Source organism: Pelodiscus sinensis, chromosome 1 (genome assembly GCF_049634645.1).
Source record: "Pelodiscus sinensis isolate JC-2024 chromosome 1, ASM4963464v1, whole genome shotgun sequence".
Classification (NCBI taxonomy): domain Eukaryota; kingdom Metazoa; phylum Chordata; order Testudines; family Trionychidae; genus Pelodiscus; species Pelodiscus sinensis.
The window spans coordinates 174,029,599-174,042,696 of NC_134711.1; the positions used below are offsets into that span (position 1 = coordinate 174,029,599).

A 13,098-nucleotide genomic window follows, 5' to 3' on the forward strand; every position below is an offset into this window, starting at 1 on the left:
TGGTTTAAAAAAAACACATGGTGTTTTTGGAGGCTGAACTCATGATTTTTGAACATGTGGGATTGGTAATACTCCCAGTGGGTTTAGTTTGCATTTAGGCACAGTTTTGCATTAGTAAACATCCACTAACTAAGGGGTTGCTCCTCCAGGGTTTGTACCTCAGGAAGGAGAAATCCCTCCTGGTGATGAGACAAAGGATGTAGAAGTAGAACACCTACTCCTATATCCATTAAGAGATGCAGCATACACCCATCATGTATACCCTTTATATGATGGGAGAGAATATGGTCTCTAAGGAATATCATGATAAAAAGCCTTCAGGGACAGCAAGAAACTTTCTAGGTCCTTTCCAAGAAGGAGTCATCGAGTTATAGTAAAGTGTTACAGCCCAGTCCCAAAGATTAATCAATAATATGACCTCAGCAACAATGAGCAAGTCATCTTCCAAACTCTTAATCATCGTAAGAAACGGATTGCTCATATATTCCTTTGTCATACTTCTGGCCTATTAAGGATATTAGAAGCTGGAGGAATTTAATGAAGGTAGAATTAATTCACTTCTGGTTTCTTGACAGCCTTCCCCTACAAGTAAACAGTGTATGTCAGGATGCAAATTGGTAGGCTATTACTATGAAGAGATGGTTCCTTGGACAAATTAAATAGTGTAATATATATAGTGAGTGATAATCTGTAGTAGATACGTTCATATGGTATTTGTAGTATTTTATTTTACATGATAAATACTTGGAATATAAATACTGGTGTATTTAACATCTATTTCTGTTGGTAATCATTAGATAATTGAAGAAATTAATCCTTTCTTACAAGCCCAAACACCCCACCAATTTACTTTCTAACCCTTCCTTTAAAAAAACTCCCCATTGTTGACAACAGCTCTTTCTTCCCTGTGGATCTTGTCCACTGAAACAATTTTCAGTGAGCTGGGGAGATGCAGGATTCTCAGTAGAAGATCAAATTTCAACTGAAAATTTCTTTGCTCATACTTTTTAATTTTCTTCTTTCTCTTTCTTTTTAGTCTGAGGGTCCATGCTGGACAATTTTGGTATGGTAATAGTCTCCTATACAGAAAACAACAATTATGCTATTTTGATAGTAGTGTCCCTTCGGTACTTACCAAAGATGGATGTGGATTTGTGCATGTCAGAATACCCTTATGCACAAATGAAAAGGCCATAAAAATGTGCTTAAGTTGTCGAGAGAAGTTGGAAAAAGCCCTCTGCCAATAAATGGGATTTATTTTAAAAGACAAAAACAAATTTTAGTTATGAAAAAATTTGTTGACTGCAATTATCACTAATTCATTTTAAAAGATAAATAATAAATTCTCCCCATACAAATAGTTTGACACATTAATAAGGCTCATTAAGAAAGGAATCTTGGTTCTGTCCTTTGTATTGATAAATCCACAGATTATTCATTGACACAAGTTTTAAACAATATGCATAATAATAGAAGCCAGGTATACTATTGCATACTGCTGTGTTAGCAAAACAGTACTAGTGATCGACAAATAGGACAGTATATATGTGTATCTAGCCATATAATTTCCGTATGTGAAATGCCTCAGTATTAGTACAGAAAATTAAAGCAACCCAGTTACACTATTCATGGGTGTAGTTTTTTAGAACTGTAATCTTAGAGACTCATCTGGATGGACAGTTGATAGTTTTCTGAGTATTATAACCATCCTCATCACCAGTGCAGAAGAAAGTTTGCATGCATATAATTTTCCGTGTTGAACTACTGGAATTGAGTTTATATGTGCCTTTCTTTACACCCATTGTAATGAATTCCAAGAGTGCTTCAAGGGCAGGTGTCTGTATTTTTCATGTGGAGAAATGTGTCAATTCTTGTGGTGATTCCAGCCATTTCCAGTGGGGGGAAGGGAAGTCATGGTAAGCTTCTATGGCATGTTTCCATATAAGGATCCTGTAATTTGCATATTTGGTATGGTGCAGAAGACTGACAAAAGTTCATGGATGGGCTTCGTTCCATATCTGTCTGCAAAAGAAGAGCACATATTCACACACTATTGACATTAGTTATTGGGTCATACAGAAGGGCTATCAGAAGTTCTACTGATTTTAACTGTACACATAATGCCAAAATTGGCAATCCTTCAAGATTTATATAGATTCTTTCTGATAAACTTCTATTTGGTTTGCCAACCTCTGCCACTGGGCATACTGCTGGCAACATTTTAAGTAGTTGTTGGCCAAGTTCAATTGCTGTGATATAAGTAAGTATAAACCTGGCTTTATCTTTCAGACCAGTAGAAAACTAAAAGCTCTTGGGTTTTTTTCAACTTGTGCATAAAATGTACATAAAGATCTTTGCAGTATCAATGTCTGCACCAGAGTGAAGTATTAGCCAAGTATCTGTTTCTTTTTTGTATGATCAGAATAGAACGTCTTGTCTACAACTCCATTTGAAGTGACCATGCAAATAATGCATCTGACGAAGTGGGTCTTTGCCCACGAAAGCTTATGCTCCTACACTTCAGTAAGTCTATAAGGTGCCACAGGACTCCTCGTCGCTTTTGCAGATTCAGACTAACACGGCTACCCCTCTGATACTTGACATGCAAATAATGAGGCCATTCTTGAATCTGTGTACAATAACTATTTTCTGATCTAGGCCAATTAAAGTTTCTGCCTCATCATACCATGATTCTGACCAAACAAAATTACGAATTAATGCATGCAATGACTAGCAATTAGGAGTAACAGTTAATTCGAGGGAAGGGTTTTGGATTGGACTACCGCAGCGAGTTCATTTGGGCTACCAGCTCTTTAAAATGGCGACCAGCCGTGAATATGCTTATCAAGCGCAGGATATGTAAATCCTGCACTTCATTAGCAACTTCGATATGCTGCATTTGCCTCCCTAGTCCGAACTAGGGGGCAAGTATAGACATACCCTCCGTGGTTAAGCACTGGAATAAATTGCCTAGGTAGATTGTGGAATAAGAGCAAGTGAGATAGAACACCTCTGAATGGTACATGATCCTGCCTTGAGTGCAGAGGGCTGGACTTGATGACTTCTTGATGACCCTTCCAGTCTTATGGTTCTATGATTCTTTAAGATACTATTTTGATCTCTGATGTGAAAACTGAACTTCCAGCAGATCAGGGCCCTAGCAACATGATGGTGAAATGCCACAATATTAGTTATTATTGCATCTTGGTTTAACTTTGTGGACTGATACAACAACTACATGAAATATCTTTGGCAACCATATATTTATAAATCTTGGTGAGTAAGGAAGGTATGCAACACCAGGAAGGTTACCACAGCTCCTCCAGAAATTAAAAAAAAAACCCAACCCTGTAGGGCAGGAGGAGGGGGAGGAAATTGTGTATAAGTCATTCACATTGTAAAATCCTCAGGAGAGGTACCACTTGTTTGGCATACATCAGTTCACACTGAATTTTCTAGACACTAATCGACATATACAGTGCTTATTTTCATAAAATGGCTGTGTAAACTGACATAGGACTCTCAATCAGTATCAGCAAATTGATAGAAACTTCTGTCAAAGGGCTTGTCTCAAGCATTGTGGGAAAGTTGGAAAGACTTTTTCTTACTGGGACACTATGGGTATGTCTAGACTGCATCCCTCTGTCAGCAGAGGGATACATATTAGGCGGTGTAAAGGAATCTATCGGGGCGCCCACTGGCACCCCGTACTCCCCGCCTGAGTCTTGTGCTCCCCTCACCCAGAGGTTCACCATCTGGCATCCCCAGTCAACTATCTTCTTGGCCCAGGGGGCCCCTTTTTCACCAGGGGTCTCCGAGCTTCCCGTAGCAGGGAGAGGGGGGTCCGGGCCCGCCCCCTTTCACGGACCCCAGCCCAGGGCCCTAAGGACTCGGTACGCTTACGGCATCTGGTCCAGCTGGTGGGGCGTCTGCCATAACGCGCCAGCCCTCAGGCTCCCCTCGCCTGCCCTGGGCTGCTTCCTCTCCCTGTTGTGCTGTCTCACTGATGCGGGGGCTTACCTCCGCAGTTTGGGTCCACCCCCTCTCGGGCAGTCATGTCCGGCCTTTTAAATCCCCACGCCACTTGTGGGCAGGGGATGGGGGCTCCACCCCTTGTACGCGTCTCTACTTCTGGCGGGGCGGCGCACCCGCCATCTGGTGCCGCCCCCCACGTGACGTCAGGTGTGGTCTCGGCAGGTGCAGGCGCGTTGCCGCCTCCGCGGCCCGGGAGCACCCGGCACATCGCCACTTGCCCCATGCTGGGGCCGCCCCATTTGTCCCCAGTGCCTCCGGCTCCTGCCTGCACGCCGCCGCTCGTGGTGCGGCTGGTGCCGGGGCCTCTCGCTCTGACCCCTGGGTCGCCGCAAAGGCAACTTCCAGGGGTATCAGAGTGCGGGGCACCTCTGCCCCGTCACAGGCGGGTTGACATTGCAGATGAGGTGGGGATTTAAATATCCCGCACCTAATTTTCATAAAAATGGCCGCCGAGTTTTGCCAACTCAGTATTTTGTTGGCAAAAAGCTGCAGTCTAGAGGGGGCTCTATCAAGAAAGAAAGCCTTTTTCAACAGATCCCTTAGGCCTGCTGCAAAGAGGTTAACAGGATCTGTTGAAAAAGGCTTTCTTTCTCGACAGATCCCCCTCTAGACTGCTGACAAAGTGCTGAGTTGGCAAAACGCAGCGACCATTTGTATGAAAATTAGGTGCGGGATATTTAAATCCCTGCCTTATTTGCAATGTCAACCTGCCTAATCTGTATCCTTCTGCCAACAGAGGGATGCAGTCTAGACATACCCTATAAAACTAATGTTTGATATCTGGTAAGCTCTTAGCAGGAGTATAAGAAATGACTTAAAAAAATCTCTGTAATGCTTTTAACCTAAGAATACATATGTTTTTGCTTTGTGAGGACTGATCATTAACTGGTATACACTGTAATAGCCCCAGAGTGAATCAGACCTGCTGTAGAAATTACAATGAAGGACTGAAGGACTAAACTTTTGGTGAGGAAATAGAGAACTGCAGGTCTCTACTCATGAAAAGTTTCAGACTTTGAGCCATCACCTAAATGGGTGCCCTCAAGGAAGACTACGAGATGAATTCAAAGATGCAGTTAACTCTGAAACTGTGACAAACTTATTCTACTCTTATTTATTGTCTGGTGTACTGAAAGGAGGACAGGAGATATTTGACATAGGTTTAATCAATACACATCAGTCCGTTTTTCCTGGTGGGTTTGCAGGGTTTTAAAATGAGGCATGAGTCATTTTCTCCCTAAATGTGCCATCTAAAATTTCTTTTAGATACTGGAAATTAAATCTTGTAAGGATGACTTAAAATAAAAATTATTATAGATACACATTTTCATTATATTTTAAGTTAGTTAGATATGTGTATTAAGCGAGTATTAACTGTAGCACATTTTCAATCTTTTCATGTGGTTTGGAACTGAATGTATTGTAGTTCTACTTTTACTTATAGGTCAGGCATCTGTCCTACCTAGATTTGCTGACCAATGGTTCTGGCTTCTACAGTGTCGGGACAAGGACCCTGATCCCCTCCACTAGCTTTAGTATTGCTGAACCATGTATAATGAAATCTCAGAAGCTGACAAGCCTTAAAATGAGCATCCATGGCCAAAAGATGGATTCTGCTAAAAAGTATTTGATGGAAACATTAGCATCTTATAGTTGAGTTGCACTATGTACAGTATACACACTGTACATAGTGCAAATCTTCCCTCATTGTGAGACTTGGCTATGTGGGTACCTCAAGCAATGCAATTAAACACACCCCTTGGCCTAAACTTTCTCAACAAATATATACATTTGTTGGAGTTTTCCTGTAGATTTTTTTCTGATAAACAACACAGTTCTCTGTGGTCAAAGAGACAGCTCCAGCTCCCCCTGCAAAACCTACAAGTCCCTTTAGACCTTAAGTGGAGCATTGGGCTCAATTCATTGTTGTCCTGCATGTTTGGAGTCATTTGAACCACTGTAAAGAGGGTGCAAAGTGCTTACAAATCAGAATGGCAGTGCTTTATAGTCCCTTTGCACTGGGGTAAATAACTCCTGAAGATACAGGACACTGATGACTCCAGCTGTCTCTAGGCAGGGGTTTTTATAGTAATGTATGTGAAGGGATGCTATAAAAAATTGTCATTGCATTTTTCTTGTTTGACTCATATCTCTTTCCCTTAAATTGCCTGCTTATGAGAAGAGGGAGCCATTTAGATCCATCTTCTATTCAGAGCTGTAAAACAGTCAACAGTGCAGACCCTAATGCAGTAATGAGATAAAACTGCTTCTATACTTGGGTTTATGTCCTATGCTCAGAAAGACAAGATAGGTGAGAGAACAGTGTTTTCTGGGACAATTTCTGCTGGTGAGAAAGACAAACTGTGGAACTACACAGAGCTCTTCTGGGCTAGGAAAGATATTCAATGTCACAGCTAAATAAAAGGTCGAACAGATAGTTTAGCATAAGTAGTAGCACATATTCCAATGGACAATTCAAGGTGAAGTTGCCCATTACCACCTTTGTGCTCATAGAACCAAAAAGGGGGTCTTGTGTGTCACACACTATTATAAAAAGCCATAAATCCAGTGTCTTTATTAATAACATAATTTTTAATATAGAAAAAAGTGATTAATTTAAATTCCATCACCATGAAACCAATAACATACTAAGATATTTTCAAGAGAAAAATCAAAGCCTTTCAAATGGCCAAGATTTTTACATATCTCTTGGATGGAAAAAAACAGTGAAGACTTATGTTAATGAAACAGCTCTGGAAAGAAGTGTACTCTGTTTTTGTACATCAGCAATTACTAAGTTATATACTTTTCTCACAAGAGGCATAGAGATGGAAAACATCTCAAGAAAGTTATCATAGAAGGAACCGTGTTAGGAACAGACTATCAATGAAGAGCTGGGTAGATGGTGTGCATCAAATTCACTGGTAGCTTAGTTGTTGAGTGTATGAAGTTAACATCCAACATTTTGAGACTCAAGGTAAAATGGCAAGAGTTGATAACACCATCTGCCTGTCTGGTTTGCACGAAAACCCTGACATTTATTTATATAGCTTCTGTGTAATGTTACTTGTTCATGAATGTATTAGTATACATAAATATATAAAATAACCAGTATAGAGTAAATGAATGAAATATTTAAAAAATTACAAGGCACAAGGGATATGTGGTAAATGACCTTGTGAAACTAGTCCTGCGTATGTATTGTGGGGTGCTATATAAAATGCATATCCAACGTCAATTTGAATTCTTATTTCATAGTGTAAGGAGAAAAATATTTTAAATATGAGAGGTCTTAATAAGATATACACTTTTTTTTTTAATCTGCAGGTTGAAACTCTCTAAACTGGGATACTCTGGTCCAGCAACATCCATGGTCTGGTGCAGATGTTGCAGGACCAGAGACTGCTGGTGGAGGGCCAGCAGCAGGGAGCCCTGCGAGGCCAGCAGGGCAGTTGTCTGCCTGCAGTGGTCTGCTAGTGGGACCACACAGCATGTGGCAGAGTACCTGCGTAGTGGGGCTGGGAGTTGCAGCAGTGCTGGCAGCACTGGCTGCTGCCCAGTGAAGCCCAGAGCTACAGTGCACAGCTGCTTGGCACGGAAGCAGAGGACCAGAAATGACCCCTCCTAGTCTGGCAAAATTCCTCATTTGGGACTGATCAGCTCCTAAAGATGCTGGACCAGAGAGGTCCAACCTGTGCTGACAAACTTCTCAGATGGCAGAGAGATAATTGTATAAACCTAGATCCAGAAACTTATATCCAGAATGGTTTTTTAATCTTTTTCTCAAATTAAGGCAAAAATAAAAAATATATTAATATATGAAAATAGATTAATTTCAAATAGTAAATGTTAGGGTTTTTTTTTTAAATTAAGATGATGAAATAAAAATCCCCAGACGTTATTGTCTGGCTAAATCAAAAGGTGGACAGGAGACATTTGATCTGGGTTTAATTAGATGACAACTTTATTATGAGATGTCTGTGACTACCCTGCAGATAAAATTGTACAGTGTAAATAACCCCATCTTTATTCTGTAATTACATGGGGGAGAGGGGCGGAGGAGGAGGGTGTGTATGTTTCACTAGCCCCAGTCATTTTTCCATTCAAGTCTCTCTAGGAATTCCATTGACAAGACCTTAAAATCCAAACTTCTCATAGGAGGGTTAAGGTGTATTATAAGAATGGGGAGATTTGGCTCCCTGCCACAACAATTACAGTTCCCAGCCATTGCCCCTCCCCACCATTTGATCATTTCTTTTTTTTAGTTCTTTTCCAAGTAATTTATCTGCTTTTTTTTATACCTTTCTTATGGAGTATCTGCACTGGACTTCTGCCACAATGAGGCACCATCTGTTGCACACTAAAAGGCAGTTTTGGGCACAGTATTGTCCCTTTTAAAACCTGCATCACTAGGGGGGATGAGTCAGTGACCACACTGAGCCCTTTTGCCACAGTTTTCATCTTCCCCCACCCAAGCCATAAGTCACTGTTCCCCTTATTGTGTCATCCCCCAGCTTAAAGGTATAGTGTAGACATTCACTTCACGGGGTGCAGGGGGAAACTAATACATGACTAAATACAACTGAATTGATTTGTGATTAAATATTAAGATACCAAATTGAATCAAAACCATTTTTAAAAAAGGAAACCTTGGAAACATATTTTGTGTTAACTTAATGGCTTGGAAGTGGGGTGATGGGGAAAAATCTAAAATCTTTGCACAGTGTCTTTGTGCTAAGAGTTGTTTGTTTGTTTGTTGATTCAGTGGTTGTAATTTTAAGGTGCAGATGTTGAAACTGACTATAACAGTGGTTTACTGCTGGTGCTCTCTCTCTAGAGTTTTAAGTTCAAATTGCTCCTATAAAAGGGGGTAATTAGTCTTTTCTGTTTTATTGCTGTTAAGAGACAGGAAGCCGTTGCAGTTAACTACCATCTAGACACCACTCCAGATTAAATATCCTAGATTCAGTACCTTATACTGTCTTTTAAATATCAAACTGAGAGTTCAAAGAATGTAGGAAATGTCACCTTCCCAAACATTATGGACTATTAATTATTCCATTGCAGTCAACTTTTTCCATACAATTAGTTGATAAATATGAATATCAGTCTTTTTTAAAGAGACTAAGTAGTGAGAACATAGTCAATTCTATCTTAATTTGTGTTAATAAAAGGAGTGAGTGCATTAAGCAAATTGAGCAATTATCTCATAAATACAATTATGTGCAACAGAAAAAACAAAAGAACTATTATTTTTAAAATAAGCACAGGAAAACAGTAATATATATGTTTCTCTTTTCTTATATATTACTATATATTATTACATATATTTCTCGTATATCTTTTGCATATGTTAGTACTTACTTCATTAATTCCCCATGTAAAATACGGTCTTATGAAATACTGATCACTTGGTGGTGGTACTAAATATCCATCGCTGTCATTGGTATGTTCAGCAAGAAGGTTTTCAGCATGTCCCAAGAGGCTTCAGCATCTTGCACGACTGAGACCAGAGTTTCTTTTACTGTTTCTTGTGAATGTAGAAATGGAACTGATATTTTCAGCATTACTAAAGATGGATACACAAAAAAATAGTTGAAATGGCTTTAAATTATTTCCTCCCCCCCCCCCAGCTGTTAATAATATAAAATGGATAATATGGGGGAGCTTGTGTGTAGAGTTTTGTGCTTTTTCTTTGTTCAAAACTTGTATTTAAACATTGTAAAAAAAATCATCCCCCTTCCCACTTTTCTTACTCCAGCCACACCAAAACATTTGCTAGTAAATGCTAAATAAATACATACATACATAAAAAAACGGACTGCATTTTAGATCTTTTTTAAAGTTACAAATTGAAACCAAAATTGCAAAAAACCTCGCACCCACACCTTAGAAGATCCATTTGGAATCTGCTGAAACAACAAGCAACAAGAATATTTTGGGGAAAACAATCAGTTGACCACCTCAAAAAAACATTTGGAAGAAAAAAAGATAGTTGATAAATGTGCATCCACGTGCGCATGGAGGGAGGATTGGAAATGAGAAGGGTGAGCTCACCAGGCACATCAGTGGAGTTGTGCACACTATTGCCAATGATGAATTTGCCCTGTATATGTATTTACTAGGCTGATACAATATCTTATGACCAGTCAAACTTTCTACATTTCAAAGTACAATTTTGCACATTCAAGATGTATGATTTCCATTAGCGTTAACAGTGTGAGATAAGGCAAGACTTATGGGTTGTCTCCAAATCTTGCTGCTGCTTCATCATAATCTAGAATTCCAGCTCATATTTTTATCCACAGATAAATGCTAAAATATTTCCCCAACTCTCCATCATCTCCTGTCTCAGTTTCCACCTCTCTTTTCCCCTAGCCTCCTGGACATTCACATCACCATGTCCAACATGTTTAAAATGAGCTGATAAACTCATTTTACTTCTCTGTCATTCTGGCCAAGTCAGGCCTCCTCTATCACTTTGAAAACTTCTATTGGCTTCTTCCTTTTCCACCATATAAACCCTAAGCTTGTTTACCTTGACTTCCCTGTTATTTCAGCTCCATTATTTCCCATTATTTCATTCCCCTACACACACACACACACACACCAGAAGCAAACCCTCCCTCCTCCCATTAACCTCATCCCCCTGCTTGGCTTTGTGAAGGCATTTCTGAAGAAACCTCTCTGCGAGGGGGCTTTCACCCTTCATCTCTCTTTCCCATTCTAGCAGTCCATCCTCCCTCTTGGAACAATAGCCCGAGAGTGACATACCTGCATAAGCACAGCCCTGGCGGTCGATCTCCCCATGCCAAAATAGTCCCGACAGATTAGTAGCTGTCCAGTGTGGAGAGCTTCAAGACGACTATGGCAACACACTTCTGAATGGGGAAGGTGGGTCTCATGTGAGGGGCATCGCCTGAGGGACAAGGGCAAGCCACTCACAGAGCTCCTGAAATTCTAAAGCCATTGCTGGTCGCCCCACTGCTCCATGACGAGCCAGTCCCACCAGCTGGCACTGATGTCCAGATGGCAAAAGCAGTGGTGCATGGTGTGCAGGGGAGGGTGGCAGATATCCAAGAAGAGTCTCCCAGAAGAGCTGGGGGTTGGGTTCCTGCAGGGTCTGGGCTGCCGTCTGCCGAAACTGCAGTATGAGTTGCAGCACAAGCTGCAATAGCCATAGACTGCTCAGAGGCAGCTCTGGCTCCATAGCTGGCAAGCTGCCATGTCTGCAAGGGCAACCCCAGTAGGCAGAGAAAGGCTTTGCTGTCCCTCAAGGAGGAAGGCAAAGACAAAAAGCCTGAGACAGTGCTGTACAGGGAGGGGGGAGGGGAGCAGAGGCCTTAAGTAAGAGTCTCAGATAGCCACAAGCAGCAGCCAAACAAAGTGAGTGCAGATCTGATGCCCTGCCTGAAGTGGTTCTGGGTGGCCTTAAATGTGATTCAGCATCCAATGAGTGTGGACACTCAATTTTGAAATAGCTAAGCGCTATTTAGATGCGCATTTGGTGTGTAGACACGCTATATGAAGATATGTTCCGAAATAGCTTATTCCAAAATAGAAGTGCAGTGTAGATGTAGCCTAAATGATGTTGTAGGCATACTATAGAGGTTCTTGTGTATGCTAAAATTAATTTGGAATGAAATTGTTTTCTTTAGGATGAAATATTTTTATTATTTTTATTTAGCTAACAAACATTGTTTTAATGCAAGCGTATACATTAATGTTTTATATTAATTTAGTAATATTGAAGATTGCCTTGTTTTGTTTTGCCTAGCATTGTTTCATTTTGCTAGAAGTTTGCTTTTGAAATTGTTGCACTGTTTTGTGTGTAACTAAGGCATGTATGGTATGAAAGTAAATTAAAATAAACAGAACAGAAAGTTACCAAAAAAATCAAGCAAGCAAAGGTGTCAGTATTATTATTTCGAGACTTGCTGACAAGAATACAAATTAACAACCCTAAATTGGAAAAGACACCAACTGCAGAACTTTTGGGGTATGTGTGTGTGTGATGAATATATTCATAGGCTAATATCTATTCTGTACTTTTAATAAATACGTTATATTTCCTTGTCCCATTAAAATAATTGTGTCTGCTTTTATTAGCATAACATTGGAAGGCAAACTGCTTTCATTGGCAACTTAAAACTCCAGGCACTTCTTTCACAGTACAGTCAGTCATCTTCTCAGTCTGGATTCAGTCTTTCTCCCCCACCCTTCATCTTTGTTTCCTAGAAGTTCACTGTATCATTCTGGGTAGAGCTTCAGTGAAGAGGGAACCTTGATTATATCACTCCCCTGACTTATATAGGTTTTGTATCCGGCAAGAAGCTTTTGTTTTCAAACTCAATATCCATGGTACACTGGTATTCCAAGATGGTTTCTGGTACCAGGTGACTTGATCATAGTACCCTGCAGCTATAATTCAAAGTTTGTTTACAGTGTCCACAGGAAGGCTTTCCAGAAAGGTATGAAATTAGGATCTTTAAAGACCTATTGTTCTCCCTAATTGTCCATTGAGTTATTCTTAGCTAGCCAGCCAAATTGATTGTATTCTCTCTGGTGAGTGTTCCCCAGCCACAAATGCTTTTGTATTACAGATGTATAGTCAATATTCCTATCTTTAGACACAAAAATGATGGACACCATTCATACAAGTAAAATAATCATATTCTGTAAATAATAACCTTTCCAATGGGTTGTGCCCATTAAAGTTCAAGATTATATATATAGTTAGTCTCTAAGGGTATGTCTACACTAGCCCCCTAGTTCGAACTAGGGAGGCTAATGTAGGCATTCGAAGTTGCAAATCAAGCCCGGGATTTAAATATCCCTCACTTGATTTGCATGATCCCAGCCGGTTGCCATTTTTGAAATTTACAAGTCTAGACTAACTACCCACGTCTACATGCGTCAGGGATCCAGTAGTTCGAATTAAAGTGCTAGTTCAAACTGCCTGTTAAGCCTCATTCCAGGAGAAATAACAGGTAGTTCAAACCAGGGGGCTAGTGTAGACATACCCTAAGGTGCTCTAGAACCACTTATTTTCTAAGTATTTTT

At 40.3% G+C, this 13,098-nt stretch overlaps 1 long non-coding RNA gene across 1 annotated transcript in view; it reads right to left on the bottom strand.

Annotated features, from left to right (window-relative positions):
* Positions 1-791: 791 nt before the first annotated feature.
* LOC142826930 (uncharacterized) overlaps positions 792-13,098 on the bottom strand; it is a 34,491-nt gene continuing 22,184 nt past the window's right edge. The window contains exons 2-3 of the long non-coding RNA XR_012901208.1: positions 9,400-9,604; positions 792-2,022 (exon numbers count right to left, since the gene is read on the bottom strand). This is a non-coding gene — a long non-coding RNA (uncharacterized LOC142826930). The remainder of the gene's footprint in view (positions 2,023-9,399; positions 9,605-13,098) is intronic.